A 22,186-nucleotide genomic window follows, 5' to 3' on the forward strand; every position below is an offset into this window, starting at 1 on the left:
TGGATTATAAAAAGCAACATTTGAATTTTGAAGACATTTTCTCATTCCAACAAAAATTAAACTACAACTATTGGCATCAGTGCCGTCAGAATGGTACATATGAACTTCATTAGGAAAACAAAATCTGCTTTATTTACTAAATCTGTAATTTGGTGTACTGTTGTGGCATAATACCACCCCATGAAGTAAAATTCTGACACTATACAACGTTTTCTGACTGAGATAAACTTCACAATTAACTTTCTTGCTCTGAAAGAGAGAAGTGTACAACATTGGCACTTGAGGGAAAGAGGTGAAAGAAGTGAAAGAAGTTTGCATGTATAGTTCTCTTCCGGCAACTATTTCTCAAAGGCAGAACTGAGGTATTCCTATACATGAGCTTCTGTATGTCAAGACTCAACCAATTCAAAGATCCAATTGGCAGTATTCCATAGGTTGACTGATGATGGCAACCACCCTCAGTACGCTGATTCCCCCATCTCGACACAGAAGGTGAATAGCCATCTAGAACTTGATGATGGCAAATCGGCTCTTTGTCGAGTCTTGTTTCTACTGTGAGGATGACTCTTATTTTTACCTTTCTCAGGGTTGCCTTGATTGCCTTCATCATTGTTCTTAGGACTTCTATTCCTCTCTTTACCATGACTCCGATGTCTGCTCCTTCTAGAAGAGGTTCCAACCTCTGGTGGTAGATCACTCAAATTTTCTCTGGGATGACTAGCGTGTTCACTAGTTGGGAAAACATCCTTAATCCTCCATATAATAACTTCACCACCAACGGCCAGAAGACCTTCATCTTAACATTTCCTCAGTAACTTAACAAGATAATATCTTCTTCTCCTTGGAGAAGCCCACAAAGTCTCCTTCTTCTTCTTCTCCTTCTGTTCTATCCGGCCTCTCAGCAATGATAACAGGAATAAGTAGCATTGACGTATAGTAAACAAGCAATTTAGCTAACACATTTAACAAGAAAAGGAACCTCGCACCATCTAAAAGAAGCTTGCTTTTTCATCCTCCTAAACTCCTTTGGAAAGCTTTTCCATAGCTTAGCTATTACCCAGCACATAGCTAAGTTACCCCTCACCAATAGTCGTTGCATGAGCATAAACCATCCTTGAAATGATGGAATCTATTGGCATCCCTCAATATGATCTCTCGGTCTGTTATCTTTGCAATCAATTTAATTGCCGAATGACAATCCCCACATACACGGAGGTTCTTCATTACTCGAATAGGCATTCCTTTCGGAACCTTCAACAGCCCAAATGCTACAGCCAACTTCTCGCTGTGGTGACCTAAGTTATGTACCTTCTGCTCCTCATCGACATCATGCAACACCTAAGCTACCATCAGGGGAATAGCCAGCATCTCTTAACATGCCACCCAATTTTTCCAACATTGCCATAATCATTGTCTGCTCAGGGTGGCTCTCACTATCTCCTCCTGTAAACATATGGACTTTCTTCTCAACATCAATCCAGCTATAACCAGGAAACTTTCTCACCTTCCTTATCTTCATACATGTCCTCAGCTCTTCAACATCTTCCCATCTCTTTTTCGAAGCATAAATATTAGATAGTAAGATATAATGCCCAGCATTTTGGGGCTCAAGCTGAACAAGTTTCCTAGCTGCTACTTCAGCCACCTCCATGTTCATGTGCATTCTGCATGCCCCTAACAATGCGCCCCAGATAACATCATCTGCTTGAATGGGCATATTCTCAATCATGTTCAACGCTTTGTGGACGAGGCCCGTTCGGCCAAGCAGATCAACCACGCAAGCATAATGTTCAGCAGTTGGCTCCACTGAATACTTCAATCTCATACTCTCAAAAAATTTCATTCCATCCTCAACTCTCCCTGTATAGCTACAGGCTGAAAGAATGCCTATGAAGGTAACATCGTCGGGTAACATTCCCGCAGAACACATTTCTTGAAAAACTTGCAAGGCTTCATCCCCTAAACCATGTTGCGCATATCCTGTGATCATTGAATTCCACATCACAACATCCTTCGGAGAAAATCTTTCGAACAATCTTTTAGCCTTAACAAGATCACCACACTTAATATACATTGTGATCAAAGCTGAGGCAATAAACACCTCCAAAGCAAGCTCAGATTTGGCTACCACTGCATGAATTTGCCTACCTTGATCAAGAGTTGCCAAGCTGGAGCAAGCATTAAGAATACTAATGAAAGAAGGAAAATTTGGTCGAACTCCTGCTCTTTGCATTAGAGTAAATAGGTTGAGTGTTTCCAGTTCAAAACCATTTCGCTCATACCCCTTTATCATTGCACTCCACGTTCCATCATCCTTTTCTTTCATGTGATCAAAAAGTTTTATCGCTTCATCTAACTTCCCATTCTGGCCAAACCCAAGAATCATTGCATTACAAGCAACAACCGACCTCTCAGGCATCCTCTTGAATAGCTCAAAGGCTTCATCAAGTCTTCCACTCTGTGTATAACCTGTCAGCATTGCTGTCCAAGACACTTCATTCCTCTCCGGCATCGCCTCAAACATCTTTCTAGCAACATCCACTTGTAAATTCTGCGTATAACCCGTTATCATCGTTGTCCAAGACACCACATTTCTTTTTCGCATGGTTTCAAAAGCTCCCTCGCTTCACTCATACGCCCTTCTTGACAATACCCAGCAATCATATTAGTCCAAGTAACAACATCCTTCTCCGGCATACTATCAAAAAGTCGTCTAGCCTCATCGACCCTTCTCGCTCGAATAAGACCACCCAACATAACAGTCCACGAAACAATATTCCTCTCGGGCATTTGCCAAAAAAGTGACTCAGCTTCTTCAATTACACCCTCTTGAACATACCCTCTAACCATTGAAGTCCAAGAAACCACATTCTTCTCAGGCATACTATCAAACACTCTCCTCGCTTCTTTAACCATTTTATTCTTCACATACCCAGAAACCAAACCATTCCAAGAAGCTAAGTTTCTCTCAGGCATTATATCAAATAAATTCTTAGCTTCTCGATGTCGACGACATTGGAAATACCCAGCAATAATTGCATTCCATGATATAATGCTTCTTTCAGGCATTTCATCAAATATCTTCTGTGCACGGTCAATTTTCCCAAGTCGCCCATAGTGAGAAATACGATTATTTGCTGAAATGATAGCTTCTGTACAATGTTTTAGACATTGGGTCGACGGGAAGTTCATTAATAATAAATAAATTAGAACCAGGACTTAATTTTGGCGGGAAATAGGACCTGTAATTACATAATTTGGTGAAGGGCCGAGCTAGTTGGACTTGGATTTGGGCTCGGGTCATTCTTAGTTGAGCCCAAACAAATTTTCTCTGGGTTTGTGTTGAGCCCGAATAGATTTTCAACCGTTTTTAAGCCCATACCCCATAGGCCCATACTCATACTAGTATTCAACTTCTTTTTTGTTTTGATTATACCAACACCAAGATAATAAATCAAAGACTATTAATACTGAGTAGTGGGAAATGCTCGGAAATGCTCCCAGTGACCCACGTCAGCCCCTTTTTTCTCTCTGAGATTGACACATCAGATTTTTCATAAAAAAAGAAATTCTACGCCCTTTTTTGCGGATTTCAATTGTTCGTAACCCAAAATAGATAAAAACATCTCTCCACGTTATTTTTTCAATTCTACATAACACTCCCAACTCTCCAAAAAAAAAATTCATCTCTTCAAACCCTCTCTCTTATTTTTCTCTTCTTCCAAAATTAAACTAAGAATGATAGAGTGATGTCAAAATTAAACGTCAGCTTCATTATCATCAACTCCCTATTGATTAGTTCAAGCAATTTTTGAGGACAAAACTCAGTTGTACATGGATTTCTTGGTTCGTCCAATTCTAATCCATTTGATTCCGACTCGGACTCTGATGCTAAGAAAACCTTTACTCCTGCAAGACGTACTTCTTCAGAACCTATAATGCCGACTGGAGAGTTGGCGGTTAAGTGGTAAAAAACTAAGCATGGTACATCTTCCCTGTGGATGTGAATAGTACAGAAAATATAATCTTTCCTCTATAAAGAAAACCCCTTAGGTAACCGTTCTGGATTTTTGTTTGTCCTAATTTATCCTCATTGATATCTTCTATTTACGACCTCCTATATTGCATCTAAGATAAAATCTGATATTTATTTAATAAGCTACAAATGTCATTAAAATATAATTATCTCAAGTCAACAATTTCAAAACCATAATTCTGAAGATGCCCAGACACAAAACTTTCAGGAAATGGACTGTTGCTGTAACTTATTGCTATTCCTTTAAAACATTGTTCTGTACATTCATTGTTTTTCTTTGTTCGTGGCAGAGAAAAATCAGATGACAGGATTGGCAATAGCTGTTGCAAGCATGAAGTCTGGTGAATGTGTTTTGCTGCATGTGGGTTGGTGCTGCTATGAAGTTGTTTGAGGAGTTGAAGAATCGGAAGGATTCCAGACCTTATGTGATTACTTATAATTATATTATAAATGGAGGCACTTGAGTTGCAGAAAGATATGTTAGTTTCAGATGTAAAGCCAAATGTTGTTACATATAATGCACTGATTGAGGGGTTTTGCAAGAAGGGGATGTTGAAAGAAGCTCACGAGCTGTTTCATAGTATGGCAGGACAAGGTATTACTCCAACAATTGGTACGTATAATACCTTGATTGATGCATACTGCAAGGATAGAAAAATGGAGGAAGCGGTTCTGTTGCATAGTGCAATGTCATTAGCAAGAGATGTTTGCAGTGATGATGTTTCGACTTATAATTGTTTGATTTCCGGCTTTTGTAAGGAAGGAAACAGGGAGGGTGCAAGAATAGGAATGCTTGAAGGACTATACAAACTTCTCATGCGCCGTACTCCCGTTCACTTTCGTCCTTGTTGGCTGCTTTCCTATTATACTTGACTTGAATCCATCCTGCAATAGTACAATGATATATCAAGATTGCCTACTGAAGCTCGATTCATTTATGGCTCGCAAGAATGTATTACAAGACGACCGGAGCTTGAACTTATTTTTCATCCCTTTTGAAAAAAACGACTCCAGCTTGAACATAGTTTTTTTTTTTTTAGATCATAGAACATAGTTACTCTATAGTACGAATCCTAGAGTTCTTTTTAGCCAATCAATTAATTGATGTATCCATTCTATTTGCATGTAGCTGTATTGTTATAGTTTTTTGCAGAAAATGAGATGAAATCCAACAGATGTCCTTGCATGGAATGTATAGTATTTGGCAGCGTGTCGACTGTCCAGGTAAGGTTCTCACCAAATGCTCAATTCTATATTAAGTACAAATATGGCTGAGAAAGAAAATGAGGACTTCCTTATTGTTACATGAAAAGATTAAAGTATAGTATCATTTGCTCATTTGACTTCCTTATTTTTTAAGGAAGTGGGATATTTTTGTGGGGGCTGCTTTCCTATTATACTTGACTTGAATCCATCCTGCAATACTACAATGATATATCAACAGTCCCTACTGAAGTTCGATTATTTTATGGCTCGCAAGAATGTATTACAAGATGACCGGAGCCTTAAGAGAGAGTGATCAACATTTTTGGGGGAGAATACATTTGTGTTTATCGGAGAAAGCATGCTCTATTGCTGCTGGAATTGATTGAGGACAGCTGATTTGTGTAATGGCGAAAACATGCTAGATGACATAGCCTGATTAGAATACCGGGGAGATGAGGACATCTCTGCACTGAAGAGGTCTTACAAATTTGATGGTGCTAGAGATTTTGTACGAATGGGGCGGTTGGCAGATGTAGGAATTAGCCGTGGTTAAGAGAAACATGATAATTCATTGAGGAGCGGCTGATGTTGATGTTGTTGTTGTTGTTGTGCTTCAAATTCCGCCAACAAGCTGAAATCATCAGCTTGAATATCTCTTGCGTTAAGGGAAGATCTGAGACGACTATACTGGAGATTGCTTCCAAGAAGATGCAAGGTAGGAACATTTGATTTGAGTGTTAGAGATTCTATTTTTTACGTGCTGGAATTCCTAACGTTTGCTCAATCTCTTGCACCAATATCGGATGCAGTGACTTATTGCCACTTTTCTCCTTCTTCAGTCGCTCTATTGCAAGGTATGCTTTTCTTGCAATAGTTTTTCTTCAATCGCTCAACTGTTTTTTGTTTTTTTTTTTCAACGTCAATATAAGTAATACTTCTATGGTTAATTAGGCGTTCTCTTAATTTTTATTTCAGTGAGTATAACAAACGGGTTTGTGGTGTTTCCGCGATGTTCTCAAAATTTGGTTAATGCGGGCTCAATAATTAGCTTTAAATATGTACACAATGTAAATCTTTGTCTTTAGGTGATTATCTTTAGCTTTAAATCTACGCCCTTTTTGGTTTCAGTTGAATTCTACGAGTTTGTTATACACCGGCTCGACTTTAATCATCCTCAATAGCATCTACACGACAACATATATCGCATAGTCTTTCTCATCCAAAGAATCCAGCAGCCTTAAGGTATCATCCTTGATTTCACGTAGATGAGGCGTGCTATTTCTTTTGATAACTCTACTATGGTACCATCACCATTTGTTCTTCTCTAAACGCTCTCACATTTACATTGATTTCCGTGTTTTTTTTTTGTCTCTGATGCTTTTTTTCTCTTACTTTATTTATACATAGATTTATATATATTATATTCCCTACACTCATTAACTTATTTACTTGAATATATATATCCTCAATTCTGATGCAAACCTATTGGTTCTTAGAGAGAGAGAGAGTGAGTTTCCTTCGTTGGCTTTATTAGAGTTTTTCTGTTTGACCAAACTCATGACTTGGATTACATGATAACTTTCCACTTTTTTTCTCTTGGTCCATATAAGTACGCCTGTTTGAGAGCCTACTATATATATTTATTTGATTGTGTGGTTTTAATATCCTTATTTCCCTATACTTCATATTTTTACTGATTTATCTATTTATCCCAGATTATTTGGTTTATGGCTTATCATTATTAATTTCCTATTCTTTTATCCTTTTCCTCTATTTATTCACGATTTTTTGGTTTCAAACTCTCTCATATATGGTAGCTACTCACATTTTCCAAGAAATGGAGAAGAAATGTGTCTGATGCAAAGCTTGAGAGGAAGCTTGCAGTGAGCGAGAGGAACCAGTTGTCTTGCTCACTGAACGTGTATTGTACTTGGCAATCATCATGTTTCATTGAAAGTGAAGCAAGAATTCAAGGTTGATAAATTGCTTCCTAACAAATTATTATTGTAGAAATAGTTGTTGTTGCAGCACTATAAAACGTATCGTCAAACCTTGAATCACTTTGCAGGTTTTCGATAAACAATGGTACCAGCTCAAAGTATCTACTTTGGCAACAATCAAAGATCGAGAGGCTCTGGAGAAATTTTCACAGGAGGAAAGACCATCAGTTGGTAAGCTTCATAGGCTTTGTGTTGGCTCACCTTTTTCAGTTTAAGTATATGATATGCATGACTTAACATATGTATATAAATGAGTGCTTTGTGTTGGTGATGCTGAGATTTTTCGAATGTTTATTTTTTTATGATTTTGCAATCTGCGATTAATTTGCAATCAACTCCATTAATTATATATGTACTATGTAGTCTTAACTTTTTTTTACTTTTGACCATAAGGAAGAATCAAGCAAAATTACATCAGTATGTCATTGCTTGCAAATTATTTACACATCTATTTTGAAAAACAATTATTGTTTAAAAAAATACCAAGGGCAACAAAACGCAATTGTGTAAAAAAATCAGGTGCTACATTGTATATAGGAATCCGAGTCAGAAAGCTTCGTGCAACTAACCTTTTAGTGTTGTTGTACGTAGTAGTTGTCCTCTTTTTAAAGTCTTCCCATTAGTAGTTGTTAATGAGTTTGTGGTTTGTCATGTTAATTTCTTTCATTGCAGTAAGTGCTCTAAAATTGATATCAAAATTTTTATGATTGGAAGTGGATGCCGTTTCCAGTAGTGTATTTTTTTTTACTGTCCTTTTCTCATTTTTTAGTAACACCGCTTTTGATAAATCCAATTTCTTGCCAAATACTTCCGCTTTCTTCCCCAATTTAAAGAAGGATAAAAGGGTTTCGAACACTAGAACTCATCTATATTTTTTCTTGGTGCTGCTCATCATTTTTATTTTTTTGCTTTTGCAGCAAAAAATTGCATTACACTGATCATTGGAAGAAAGATGAAGGCTCAATACAAATTGCATTACACTGATCATTGGAAGAAAGATGAAGGCTCAATACGTGTCTACATACTCCTTTCGCAATATGATTGCTTTCACTTTCTAACTCTAAGATCAAATGGACCATTGTAAGTTCTTCTAGCTAATACCATAAACAATCCAGTTCATGATTAATCTTATAAATAGGCAGACTGAAGCCTACATTTGATTTGCATTTGCACACACTTTTTAAATTATTATGCCAAAGCCTAGATTGGCTATCTGGCTCTGTAGATGTGACTTTGGTATGTACTTTGGAATATTTATAATTTAAACAGAACATTATGGTGCTTATTAAGGTTTTTGCTAATGTGGTTAATGTGTTTTCTGCCTCTAACCTGTGTCTTTTAATTTTCTATTAAATCTTATTTAGCAATGTATTGAGATGCTATCACTTACGAAGAAGCCGTATTCTACTGAAGAGTACTTAACCACCACAAAAGTGCAAGTACGAGCTCAGGTCAACATGAGACATTCAAGATCAATTTGAAAGTTAATTACATGTTAAAAGTGCGTAAATTCTATGACTTAACATGAAACCCATTTGTCCAAGCTTGGTTATGGTGGTGGTGGAGGTGGTGTCTATGGTAGTGGAACCAATTTTGATGGAGGTGCTACTGCTGGTGGTTATGGTGGAAGCGGTGGGGAGTATGGTGCCGCTGCTTGAGGTAGCAGTGATAATTTTTTTAGTGGTGGTGCAAGTGGCAGCGGCTATGGTATGGTCAAAATGATCTTTTAGATAATGAGCCCTCAAGAAGATCTTTGGAGGTGGCGTTGATAATTTTTTAGTGGTGGTGCAATAAGTGGCGTGGCTATGGTACGGTCAGAATGATCATTTAGATAATGAGCATGAAGACTTTGCTGACAAGAGGGGATCAGAAATCTCTATGTATAATGTGCAAAAAATGACTTGAATGCTCATAAGATTTGAATTTTTGTACCAAGTATAGTGAAAATAAGGATATTAGTTGGTCGCGATCCCCCTTCTTTCTTAGTTAATGGCCACTCATTATGTTTTGATATTTGTGTCGGCTTTAATGTGAGAATGTTTTGGCTAATTGGTCATATGTTGTCATGCGTACCAGATTTGATATCTAAATATGTCAAAGCGTAGTTACTGTTGGTTAGTGTTGGCCAGCCTTCAAAGTTGCTAATAAACCGAAGTTCATGTGTTTGATATGCTACTGGGAACTATATTTATCAAATTTGAGTAAAAAAAAAGTTACACAACTATATGAATTAGGAGTATGTTCACTCTTTCCAAATGAATTAACCAACGTTTCAATCAAATGTGTGATGTAATCTCAAAATCCAATTCCTTAATCAACATTTGTAACTTATATTATACAAAAAATATTCACTAGCCTTTAAATTCCATACTCTAGGAAGTTAAGTGATGAACTAGGCATTTACTAAAATTTAAAGCATTCATCTCTTCCGGTCAGGGTTTGGTTATTACAAGAGGGCTAGCAGGTTGGGCACTATTGGGGAAACTTCTTGGAAGACTATTTTCTTTGGAGGGAGGATGAAGAAGAGCCAGAGGGCGGTGTGTTTTCCAACCACACATATAATTTTTTATAGAGTTGCATAAGAAGTGTATGATTAAATTACATACCCTTTGTATCAAGACATTATGTCTCTAAATTAAATAAGCTAATTCTTTTGAAATGATATGTAGTCTAAATTAGCTTGCTACAATATGGATTATCTCGTGTTTTGGGAGATAGCTTCAGATAAAAGTAAAGACTTCTTTGTAAGGCGATAGATGATAAAGCGATAATAGTAGGATTATTGAATAGCTTTAGATGAACTAAGTGATCGACAAACATTCAAATGCCATATGAAAGCTTATATTAAACCTCCAAATCTGATGTTGAAGTATGTAGTGTCGGTCTCACACATTCTATAAGTGTGAGACCGCACCTTTATTTAGCTTGTTGCTATTTAGGTTATTCCATCTCTAGTATAAATATATGCATTGTAGGTTAGGGTAAATATACTCTAAACCCTACCTTCTTCTTTGTGCCTCCATCCTTTTTCTTCTTCTTCTTCTTCTACACACTCAATCCCTTTTAACCTAACAAGCTAACCACCATATGTATCTCCTAGCATAAATAACATCTGAGTTACATTGAAAGTTTGTATATGGTGAGTTAGATGCGAGTGATGAACTGAAAAAGAATTCAACTAGAGTATTGTATGTTATAATCACTCACTTGAATTAGAGTCATTCTAGGGCGGTTGGATTTTACAAAATAAAACTCCACAAATACAAAATATTTACTTTTGGACGGTGTTTTTTCTATGCTTTATGATACTTTCTCTTTGCAATTGATAAGGTGAACTATCAATGTAGCAGGTCCGGCTGCAGGCGGACTAATTGGCTAGTACGTATTAAAAATGAGAAATATGAAAGGTTGCGATATCTTGAGCGTTAGTTTTTCCAAAAGACAAAAAATGTTCAATATGTTCAACCCACTAGCCAATATGCCGGCCTGTGGCCGGCTTACTACATTAATAGTTGATTTGCTCCAGACTATTATAAGTGTATATTGTGCAATTATTCAATGTTTTAAGAGAAAAAGTGCAAGCCTATTATTCAAGTGTATTGGGCTTTAAAAACATCAACCTGTCAACAAAATATTCACTCACATAAATAAACTAAGGATACAATTTTTGCAAACTTTCTGAAGCAACAACAACTCAACCAATAATTATTGATCGCAATATCAAGTACACATATTTTGGCACTCTAAAATAGTTGCCACTACTAACACTTACTAATATTATTTAATTTTGGTACTACAGATGTTATGGTACCTATAAACAACGACCAAGAGGATCAATAGTAGACATAAGCAAAGTTAAAGTGTCCCTCCAATCAACAACTTTTGACTATTAAAGAGTAAAGTTCCTACTAAACCTCAGTCTCTTTGTTAGATCATGACTATAAATCCGTTTTTCAACTCATTGTCTTGAAGAGCAGCATTTTGCAACAATGATACCAACAAAGAATCACAAAGGCACCAATGTGAGAAAAAAAAACACAATTGCACATTATTGTTTATACTATGAAGTAATCTATGAATGAGAGAACAAAGCTTCATGAATGTATTCACTTGAAATCAACATTGACTATATTACCTCCTGATAAGAGATGCAAAGTTTTTGTACTAAAAGCGTATATAATTCCATAGTTCCATAAACAAATAAATGAGGATTATGGGATTGTATCATAGGATTGAGGACTCTAGTAAAAATTGCATTTAGGCCCGATTGGAGAACTAATTAGACGCCTCTGTCTCAATAATCTCCTTTAAAAATTGTAAAATTGCAATAAGCTAGTTTACTTAGGGATGAGTAAATCAATTTTCGTATCGTTTTCTAATAAAAGAAAGCCATACACTCATAAACAAAGGTGAAGTAGAACAACCCAATTTTTTTTTTTATATTGCGGGTAGTTTATTTGGATCCATTTAACTATGCACCATCTAAATAACATTGATTAGATAAAACTATGCAAGCCAAATGTTATAAAAAACCAAAATAGTAAGTGACATGTCATTCTTAACATTACGTGACATATAGCATTTGAATAAGCTTGTATTCTCGAACTCCATTGTTTATGACATGCGGGCATCCACCCCTGTTTAACTCCAATTCTCGGGCATAAATCTTCATTTTTATCAGATCTCATCTTATTCAAATGCTTCAGTGCACTTTCAGTAAGTGAAATAGCAGGTGCAAGTGTGAGGAAAAGTAAGCATACCTTTAAGCCCTACAATCAATGCCAAAGAAAGAAACTTTCATTTCCGTGTCTTCTTCAGTTCAACAATGGGCGTTTGAGTTTTTAAAAAGCGTAAGGAGCCGTGATGTCGTCGTCTTTTCAGATTGGATATTCGTTTTGTTTCCTTTGAACATGATAGTCGCTATTGAGAGATGGTGGTTTGAGAGAGGGAATTTTTTGTTGTGGTGGTGTTAGAGAGAGAAGGGGGTGGGAATGGAAGAAAGAATGGGTTTTGAGTAAGGGAAACCATTGATTCCCCAACTGGAATTTCGTTTACCAATTGATGCTGCTAAAGTATCACCTGTGTGTTTTTTGAAACGGGTTATTGATAGATAAACACAAATCATAAGCTAATGGAAATTAAATTTATAAATTAAATAATATTACTTATATACCTGCGACCATTGCATCCATCACATTGTTGTATATATCAACCCTAATTTCTTCTTGGTGTGTCCGATACCAACGCATTTTTTGATCTTCTAGACATGTATAACCATCAACAATGACTGTTTGACGTAAACGTCCACCTATCCAGAGTAATCGACTTTCCAGTGTCCTTTTCTGTAGTCTAAAAGCCCAATATTGTCTCATAGTAATCGTATCTCTTTTATGATCATCTATACTAGAAACTCTGTCATTTTCCTCACTATTAGGAAGTTTTCTATAAGGAATCCCAAGTCTATAGCCATCTTCACCACGGGGAAACATTAAAGGATATTGCAAAGCCATGAATTTAGGATGTAATTCATTATTCTCACTACAATAGAAAGGCTCATTTGCGATTGCCATACCCGTCACTAAATGTGTGAAAAAGCATCATGAATTGATCAATTACAACGCCAAACTAGGGCATAAAAAGCGTTGCAAAAAAGTGCATCACAAAAGCTCAATTGTGACGCGCCAAGTGGCGTTGCAAAAACTTAAAAGCTTTTGCAACACCCCATTAGTGTTGGTACTACATTTTTCGTGGCTACTTCTATTTTCAAAAATAAATAAATCTCCAAACTATTTCAAACTATTTGCCACGCATGGCGGCGCAACAACTTGGATTTTCCAACACTGTGACCATCACAAAAGGTGTGCTTATAGCTATGCCGATTAGTGTTGCAAAAGATCGAGCTATTAGCTACAACTTTAGCGTTGCAAAAGATTGAGCTTTAGCTGCCCTTTTTTTGTTGTTGCAAAAGCTAAAATTTTAGTAGCTACCTACTGTGCGCTAGTTCTTGAAATTTTAGTAGATAAATCGTCTTCCCTTTCTCGCCACAACTTTTGCATAGCAAATAGTGTAGTGATTCTTTTAAGTTTTGGACTCACGCCAAATACAATTTATGTTGACAACAATAACAGTCATATATATAAACAATTCACAAGAATCATATCAAAACAAATTTTATTAATTAAAAATCATCCATTAACCATTACAAAAGTAATTCAAGCATATCCACAAAGGTCTTTTCCAATACATCAGCTCGATAATCTTCACAACGATCCAGTTAATTTAAACAAATTTCTCAAAACTTGATTTTAGCAAAATATACAAAGCTTCAAAGTCGCCGATTTGAACAAAGAACCCAAGTTCTCTTCATAAATCTACCAATATCCAATCAACAAACTCTGGTACAACGAATTAAAAAAAGACATAAGTAAACTTATATATCCAAGAAAACAAAGCTAAAATGCATTTAAGTAAGCAATGCATGTCAAAATCAGGTAAGCACCATTACATTTGCAAAGATCAGGAAAACTTGGAACAAAGACAAAAAAAGTCAAGATAAGATTTAATGTTGAGAAAACTTATAAATAAATTAAGAACACGAAACATATTGCAATGGGGAGAATCTCCGGTGATATAGGAATTAGCAAGAAGCTCCTCCTGTTGCATAATACAACCACATACACAATGAGATCAAAATTACAATGCCTACAATTAAAAATATATGATCGAGAAATCATTGGGGATATCTTTTGCTTTTGATAGGAGTAATAACTTAGCGGAATGCACACAAACAACTATAATCTAGCCAAGCATTAGATTTAAGATTAGTGGCACATTATGGCTGCTAATTCAGACAATTAACAAAAAATTAGTCACTCAGTACAATACATAATACAAAGTATGAAGTAAATTTTCAAAGCTTACCTAGCTAGAAAAAAGGAACTAGATTTCCAAACCAAGATATGTCCCCCAGTAGTTATCACTTGTGCTCTTCTCCAACTTGTTTACAACAAAAACATTTTGACTTCCAAATTAAAGAAATAACCTTATCCATGACTACAAATGCTAAGCACATAAATTTGCCATGGTCCAAGTATTTCACTCATTTATCCAAAATCTACAAAAACCAAGTACATAAAGCATAATTAACAAATTTCTTAGTTAAACCTAGGTCATCTCATTTGGAAAATTCATATATGACATACCAACTTTCGTACTCATCAAAAAAATTTCAACTACTTTTTTACAGGATTAATATTTTTTTTTCCTTTACTAATAGGTTTTTCAGGTCTCGGTTCGGGGATTTCATAAATAGTTCCTTCACTCCTAGTCCGAACAATGTATCATGATATTCAATAAACCAATTAACTCCAAATATCCTTCCTCCGAGGCATGGCGGAAAAGTGATTAAGGGGGTCAACCTAGTTTTCAAAGACACCTATAAACCCCCAATTTGGAGCATAATGTAGACTTGTACTCCAATATATTCTCATAGTTTGCAATTTAAACCTTAATCATTTCCTTGAAAAACTTTTAGTCTCAGACCAATTTAAAAAAAAAACAAATTAACAAATATAAATATCATAAAAGACATAAGAGAAACATGAAAATTATTACAAGTTGATAAGACGATATGTTTAGAGCTTTGCATTCTTCAATAACCGTCCTCATCTAGAAGCTCTTCCAAAGTGAATTCTTCCTTATCCAAAATTGCCTCCACTTATAAAATGGATATGATAACAAAGAATAAAAAAATAAAGCTTCAACTTGTTACATAACAGTCAATACATCAAGAAACATTAATTTATGTCTACAAGATTGTAACATAAACACCAGCTAACTAGAAATAGGTTTCTATTTCATTCAAAGTAAAAAAGAAATAGTAATTACATGGAAAGCCTATTTTGCGAAAAATCAAGAAAAACGATAACAATAGTTGGTTACAACTATTAATTACAATTTGTGTATGAAGAATTCAATTCGAATAATAAATATATTCAATTAATTAGAATAAACCAAACAAACGAGTAAAAGAATAGAAGATTACAGGTGAGGCAGTGAGGGAGGACGTGTGCCAAAACATCTTGGAAAGGTAAAATGAGCAACATCACCTTCAAATCTCTCTCTCTCTGAGTGAATAAACCTTCAAATTTCTTTTGACCGCGCCGGAGGAGAGGAGGAAGAAGATTTTTTTTTGGTATGAATATGAGTTGGTGGCAGTAAAGAAAATAAGAGGGTGGGAGGGGTTTTCCAATTTTTAGGGTTGGAATCCAATAATTAGAAAGGCTCGCGAGAAAATTTGGTTGAATTATAACATCCCTCCCCAATAAAAAGACCATCAGCGACGCCATTGTCGTAGCAACGAAGGTAAAGAGATAAAAACTTTATTTATTATTTTACCAAAATAATTAATCACGCCTATTGGTCACGCAAAAGGCATGACAATAAATAAGTTTAACTAAGGCTGATGCAGACAGAACACAAAACTATTAGGGACGCCTACATGTGTCACAATAGATATCTTTTACCAACAAATTTTGAGCGCTGCAAAAGAGTACGCTGCAACTGAACCCTTCTGTTGTAGTGTCTCTCTAAACATCCTCTAGTTTCAACAATTATGTCCCTAAAATCATTAACATTAAATCCATCTCCTTCAATTAAAGCTGCAACTTCAATTCATTGCGGTTATGGGTTGTATTAATCTTCCATCACTCTGCGAGAATTAATAAGTCTTAGGCGGACATCAATCATTTCATCTTCTTTAAATCTGCCTCTAGCCATCCTAAAAGACTGTACAACTTTACTGTGTTGATCAAACATTTTGATCAATCCATCAACAATTACAGGATTGACAACTTCATTATCTTCTTCATTGAATATTTGCATCCTATTCTTCAGTTCATTTTGAGTATCGTATACATATAACTGGACAAATTGAGGAGGCTTATTTTCGAATGGAAGAAGAGACCCAATTTTATGATGATTTTGCCCACTTATTCTGAAAATGAAAGGACCTCCTCCATTATTGATAGTCTTATCTATCTTGCCTCTGTAGAAGTAAATTGAAACATGGAGTTGTATGTCTATATATATATCTTCTAAATTTAGTAGATCTTGTTCCTCCTTTCAAGTCCAAGAGTTTATTAAGAAACTCAGGGGCATCCTCAAATAGTGGAAGTTGAACTTTTCCTTCTCCACAACATATAGAGAACGTTAGAACAGATGATATTTCTATGTTGTTTCTTTCTTCTTCCCAAAGAATTGCTCCATAGTACATACACTCTTCAGTTGGTGGTCTAAAGTCATGAACGCCTAAAATATAAAAATTATTAGTGAACTTGGCAAACATTATGAATAAAATATTAGAACTGAAGAAAAAAAACACGTACCATCAATGTTAGTATATTTGCTTAGAGCACGATGAATTTTTCTTTGCTTTTGCAAACGTTTATTACTTTCACTGATATTTGTGATTTGAGATATTGAAGTCATTATACGATGCATAGCATCTGTAAGATTCAAAGTACCTGTTTGGTCTGCGTAATAAAAATTATCAAATTTCGTAAACTTTAATTTTCAAACGACTATATATTACAATTTTACCTTTATTTGAACGCAAGTTGTGTTCCTTGGATGCCAACAAACGACTACGTTTCTTTAAATCCAACAAACGACTTCGATTAAGGCGAGCTATTTTAGCTGTTTGTTCCTTTGTAGATTCAACATTGACTGTTTGAGAATTATACCAAAAAAGGGTAAAGTTAAGCCATTTCTTGTAGAAAGGAGATTATAATTGTTTTTTCATTATAAAATAAGTTAGTTAATTATTCAAAGACAATTGGTTAAATGATTGATCTGTTGCTCATTTAATTCCTGTGTGTGTATCAATTCCTCCATAACAAAATTTGTCTCTGTATTTTCTTCCTCTGTAATTAATGCATAAAGGAAAGTATAAGTATCAGTTTCCTACATCTACAGAATATCTTAAAATCAAATGAGAATAAAAAACATTATATTTTGATTTGGAAAGTTACATACCAGTGCGACTTTGATATTCCATTAGCTGTGGATGTCTTCTTCTATGCTCTTTTAGCATTTCTTCTCTATGGCTGTTGTTTGTACTTGCAGACATCATAATTCTTCTATGACGCTTAAGGTTAGACAATATATTCCCATAAGGTTAGACCCTTCAATATTTTATTTTGTTAGAATATTTATCAAGTGTGTATAATAAAAATTAAAACTTCGTACCATTATTGTTTTTCAGTGCAAGAATACATCGACTATTGAACCGAGCAATTCTGGAGGTAGATATTTTTTCGTCATCCATAAGGTAAACCTGAACAACTCTTCCTCTCTTTCGCTAAAGCTTTAACTCCTCTTATAGTTGTTGCTTATCTCTGAAGGACAGGAATCACCCACCATCTCTGTTGGTTCAACTCGAGGCTAATATCAATCTTATTCATCGCACTGATAATGATTTAGAAATTGTCTTCTTAGACAAGACTTACTTGACTATATCAAAGAACCTTTGGGGATTTCTTAGCAACTGTGTAATCTCAAACTATAAAACAGTTTTTGTTTATCAGAAGATATGTGACACTAAAGAGGATCTTGGCATTTACAAAAAACAGTTTGCTTACAACTTTTGTTGAGAGATTTTGTTTGGTATGAACTGATGAGGAGAAGATTTATCAACACTCAGATATCTGTTAGTTATAGTAGTAATAGAGTTCTAGGACTTCTAAGACTGTCAGTGTTGTGTTAGCTTTAGACTTTTAATTGTATAAGATTTGTAATTGTGTAAGAACTGAGTTAGCTTTAGACTTTTAATTGTATAAGACTTCTTAAGTTTATCCTTGGACATTCGAGTTGAATTTCTATGCAAGTAAGATAACGTCATTTAATTTGTATTTTTTGGATAGTAAAAAAGGTTATCTAAATTTGATTGTTTCCAATTTAATCTTAGCATTTGTACTAATTTATTGGGTTATCTACTTATCTCAATAAAGAGTGTGAAACAAAATCAAATTCCTAGTTTCGTGGAAGATAAAACAGAATATTAACATAAATAGATCCTATATAATAGAAAACTTTTTATTTGTCATTAATTTTTTTATTCCATGTGTCATCATATTACATGCTAGCAAAATATGGGGTCTCTAAAAATTGGAGCCTTGTGCAGTTGCACCTCTCGCACTCCCTCAACACCTGCGCAGCCTCATCGTGCCAATTGATCTATCAAAGGCCGAATCAAAACATATATGTTAATGTCATTGTTAACCGAAGTATTAGCATTATTAGCATTATGGTTATTTAGGTTGTAAATAAAGGAATTGGAAGAGGTGCGCGGTTAGGACATTCAATGCTCTTTCCCAGTCAGCTGCTGTAGAACATAGGATATTAGGATGGGGTATTTCTTTCCTTCCGCATCTTCTTTGATAATATTGCAAAGGTGTAAATTAATCTTTGAAAGATGGTCAGCAGCTTTGTTGGCTTCTTTCCATGAATGGGTTTTTCGTTGATGATTTGCATGATGTTCTTGACAATGTATGGTGAAATTAATAGCAAGACCCTTACATGAATTGCGAAAAACAACAACTGATGGTTGCTGGCCTATCTGCTGCATAGCGGGGACAACTGGTGCACTCTGGCTTCCAGATGACAACTAAGGCTGGCTAGCTGAAGGAATAGCAAGTGTATGAGTTTGTGATATTGATTGGTAGTGAGTTGAAGCATTGATGTAAATTGGAGCTCACCATAAGAAGATGGTGCAAACTACATGAGTCTAATGACAATAAATGAAAGATTAGAATTCATCCAACACTCTTTAAGTAAACAACATCTTATACATACACATTAAGACAAACTCATACAGTAAATTATTCCAGCATTTGGTATAGACGGACAGATTTCAAAAACATGAGGTCCATGGTATGTAACAAATTTCATGAGACTGCTTTGGTCAATCTTTTGAGTTGCTCGTCATTAACATTTTGTGATCGACTACTAATGTAGTTAGATTCTAATACATCGACCACCTCTCCAGATGAATCCAACATCACAAAAGTGGTTGCAAGCTTTCCACGTCCCCAACAACAAGCCATGATTCTTGGTGTAGCTTCATCATCGGGGTTAGGTCATTACTCCCCTTCCACTTATATGGTGCTACAGAAACCTTTGACCAAAACTGCTTCCCATATTCCATCAGCAGAATTTTTTTGGATCTAGCAGTCAACACAGAAGGCACTTCTTTTTCCATCGAAGGAATAAGAAAATTTGAGAATGCATCCTTCAATGACAGTTCATTCTACATTATCGGCCTCCCTGCATTTTGCAACCGTGGTCCATTAACCGCACTCCCACCACCCTCAATGTTCCACTTATACTTGTTCCCCTTGATTCAAATGAAGTTCGCGATCACCAACCTCACTTCCCGGCTGCCCAATTCCCAAAGAATCCTAAGATTCAGATCAACAATCGAGGGAAGTCCTAGATTCTTACTGTAGCGCCACATAAGCTACAATCCAACATAGGTGACCTAGATTCAGATCTTGACTCAGGAAAAACTAATTTTTTCTTTCTAGTGTCTCTTTTAAGAGAAGCAGAGATAAGGGCATGTTTGATAGGTCGATAGGTCCAGGATGATGTGAAGGCCAGAGTAAGTTTGTATTCGGACCAAAGGAGCATTCGTCTCTAGCTGATTGAGCAGAGTGTTCTTCATAGTCTGGAACGTTAAGAACCCATCTTGGCTCCCATCCACACAGGCTAATCAGCTTTTGGATTGTCAATGAAAAACATTAACCAATGTAAAACGAAAAGGATGAAACTTCTACTTCGAGTAGCCAAATAATATATGTTTATCAAGTCACCAGCATGAATAAATATTTCTACATATCTTACATGAGAATAAATGCAGAAAGTGTTATCTTGACTGATGAACTCTATTCCTTGTATGTAACCTGTTTCTCTAGCTAAAATTTCTGACTGGGCTAGAAGACGATCAATTTGTGAACTCCTAGAAAGTCGCATCTGACCAATTGCAGAGGCAGCAATAACAGAAAGGGAAACAAATTGCAACAATCCGTCGCATCGATCTTTAAAGCCCCAATTAGTGCTGAAGGTGGGGTTGGAGGAAACTGAACTAAGCTTTCCTCACAGCTATTTCCCCTCCAAGGACATGAGGTTCCATGCACAACATTAAGCTACTTGGCAAAAGCTTTACCGGCATTATTAGCTTGATGCAAAGAAGAAGAGGGTTCTCGGTTATTTGTTCTCGGACTTGGACGAAGTAGTAGAAGTCTTGAACATCATTAATATCATCTACCCTCACATAACTGAAAATACACAAAAAAAACAATCCCAAAAATCCGAAACAACCCCATCAAGAGAATTCCTCCACCGACACAAAAACATAAGAACGGTCACCATCTTCCTTAGCCTCTTCATCCGGTCACATCCGACCTTCCACTCAAATCCCCATTATCATCACTGCCGATAAATAGAATATGTAGATTCTAGTTCTAATTGTGTATTATCTCGGGAGAGGAGTCTATTTCCAATGAGGTCTGCTCCTTTGCGGGCGATCTAAAGGTTCTTCCACGTAGATATCCTCATCGGTTCTCCATTTCTTGATACCACTACAGGTTGTTTCTAATCTATTGCTTTTAACAATTTCAATAGGCATAGACTGTGAGTCCTCATTATTTCCCATCACAACTCCCCGAATCTAATGTGTCTTGGTCTCAGGACTTTATCTCCCCATCAACATTACATTTCAATTTGAATCGGGCTTATCTAGTCATTGTAGTTCAGATTGAATGTGATTCCATCTCCATCTCACTCTCTACTTTCTCCTCCTCACTATCTACTTTCTCCTCGTCAATGTTTTCATCATCATCAATATTATGAAGTTCGTTCCTCGTGTTCAAAACACCATTTTCACCTCCACGGACTCCATATCAACAACAACATCTTCGCGGTGAAACTCCAAGGTCACGTTTCTACGATATGTCACTCTCAACCTTCTTAGAATCATCAAACTCCACAACTTCCACATCTGTCTCCTCACCCAAAGAACCCAAAATACTCACTTCTAATAAAGGATTCTTTGTAATACTATCGATGAATGAGGCTCGATTCCACTAACAAATTCATACGACCCGCCACTTACATCACTCTTTTCCTCGGAATCCTCACCAACCTTCTCCCGATCATCACATGCCTTTGAAACATAAAGCATTATTTTCCTCAAAATCAACCTCAGTACTCTTTCTCCAATGCCAAGTATTCACCTCAGTTTCAAAACCACTCTTCTCCTCACTTTTCAACTTCCCCACCTCCAAAACTTAGGACCTCAACTCAATGTCGAGACCATTCTTCTCCTCAAACTCAAACTCAGCCTCACTACTCTTACTCTCCAAAACTTCAACACATACCTCACTTTCTAAACCACTCTTCACATCAATTTTCACTTCACTTGTATCCTTACTACTCTTATTCTCCATAACTTCACAACTCAACTCACTTTCTAACAAACCACTCTTCTCTTCCATTTCAACTCCATAATATTAGATTCTAAATGCAAGTGAATAGTTTCTTAGCTCAAACAAAAAGTAAAAGTTACCAAAGGTTCAAAAAACATGCTTCTGGTCTTATTTCTGTTTCTGAGAAGCGTTCCGGTAGAAGCCATATTAACCCCTGAACAATAATTCCAAATTTACCGAGCATTAAGACTGTATGCAATGATCAATCGCTTGTAAATTGGCCAAATAAACATTCATAGATAAATAAAACTTACTTTGGGCATGAAGTAGAATCCCATTTCACATAAAAGCATTTACATTGAAAAAGAACTACTAAAAGCTTTTAAATTGTATATAATGAAAAATCATGCCAACTATGCTAGCTTATAAAGATGGAACCTGAGAACCAAAGTCTTTTCTAA

General features: G+C 35.9%; 1 long non-coding RNA gene and 1 pseudogene across 1 annotated transcript; one reads left to right on the forward strand and one right to left on the reverse strand.

Annotated features, from left to right (window-relative positions):
- Positions 1-109: 109 nt before the first annotated feature.
- LOC147473048 (pentatricopeptide repeat-containing protein At1g56690, mitochondrial pseudogene) lies at positions 110-3,253 on the reverse strand (annotated as a pseudogene).
- An 878-nt stretch (positions 3,254-4,131) lies between these two features.
- Positions 4,132-8,977, forward strand: LOC147473049 (uncharacterized). Its single transcript, XR_015210601.1, has 8 exons — positions 4,132-5,260; positions 5,397-5,957; positions 6,052-6,096; positions 6,371-6,484; positions 7,060-7,216; positions 7,311-7,413; positions 8,160-8,322; positions 8,607-8,977. It is a non-coding gene; the product is annotated as an uncharacterized LOC147473049 (long non-coding RNA).
- Positions 8,978-22,186: the final 13,209 nt, after the last annotated feature.

This window comes from Coptis chinensis, unplaced genomic scaffold (genome assembly GCF_015680905.1).
Source record: "Coptis chinensis isolate HL-2020 unplaced genomic scaffold, ASM1568090v1 utg535_pilon_pilon, whole genome shotgun sequence".
Lineage (NCBI taxonomy): Eukaryota > Viridiplantae > Streptophyta > Magnoliopsida > Ranunculales > Ranunculaceae > Coptis > Coptis chinensis.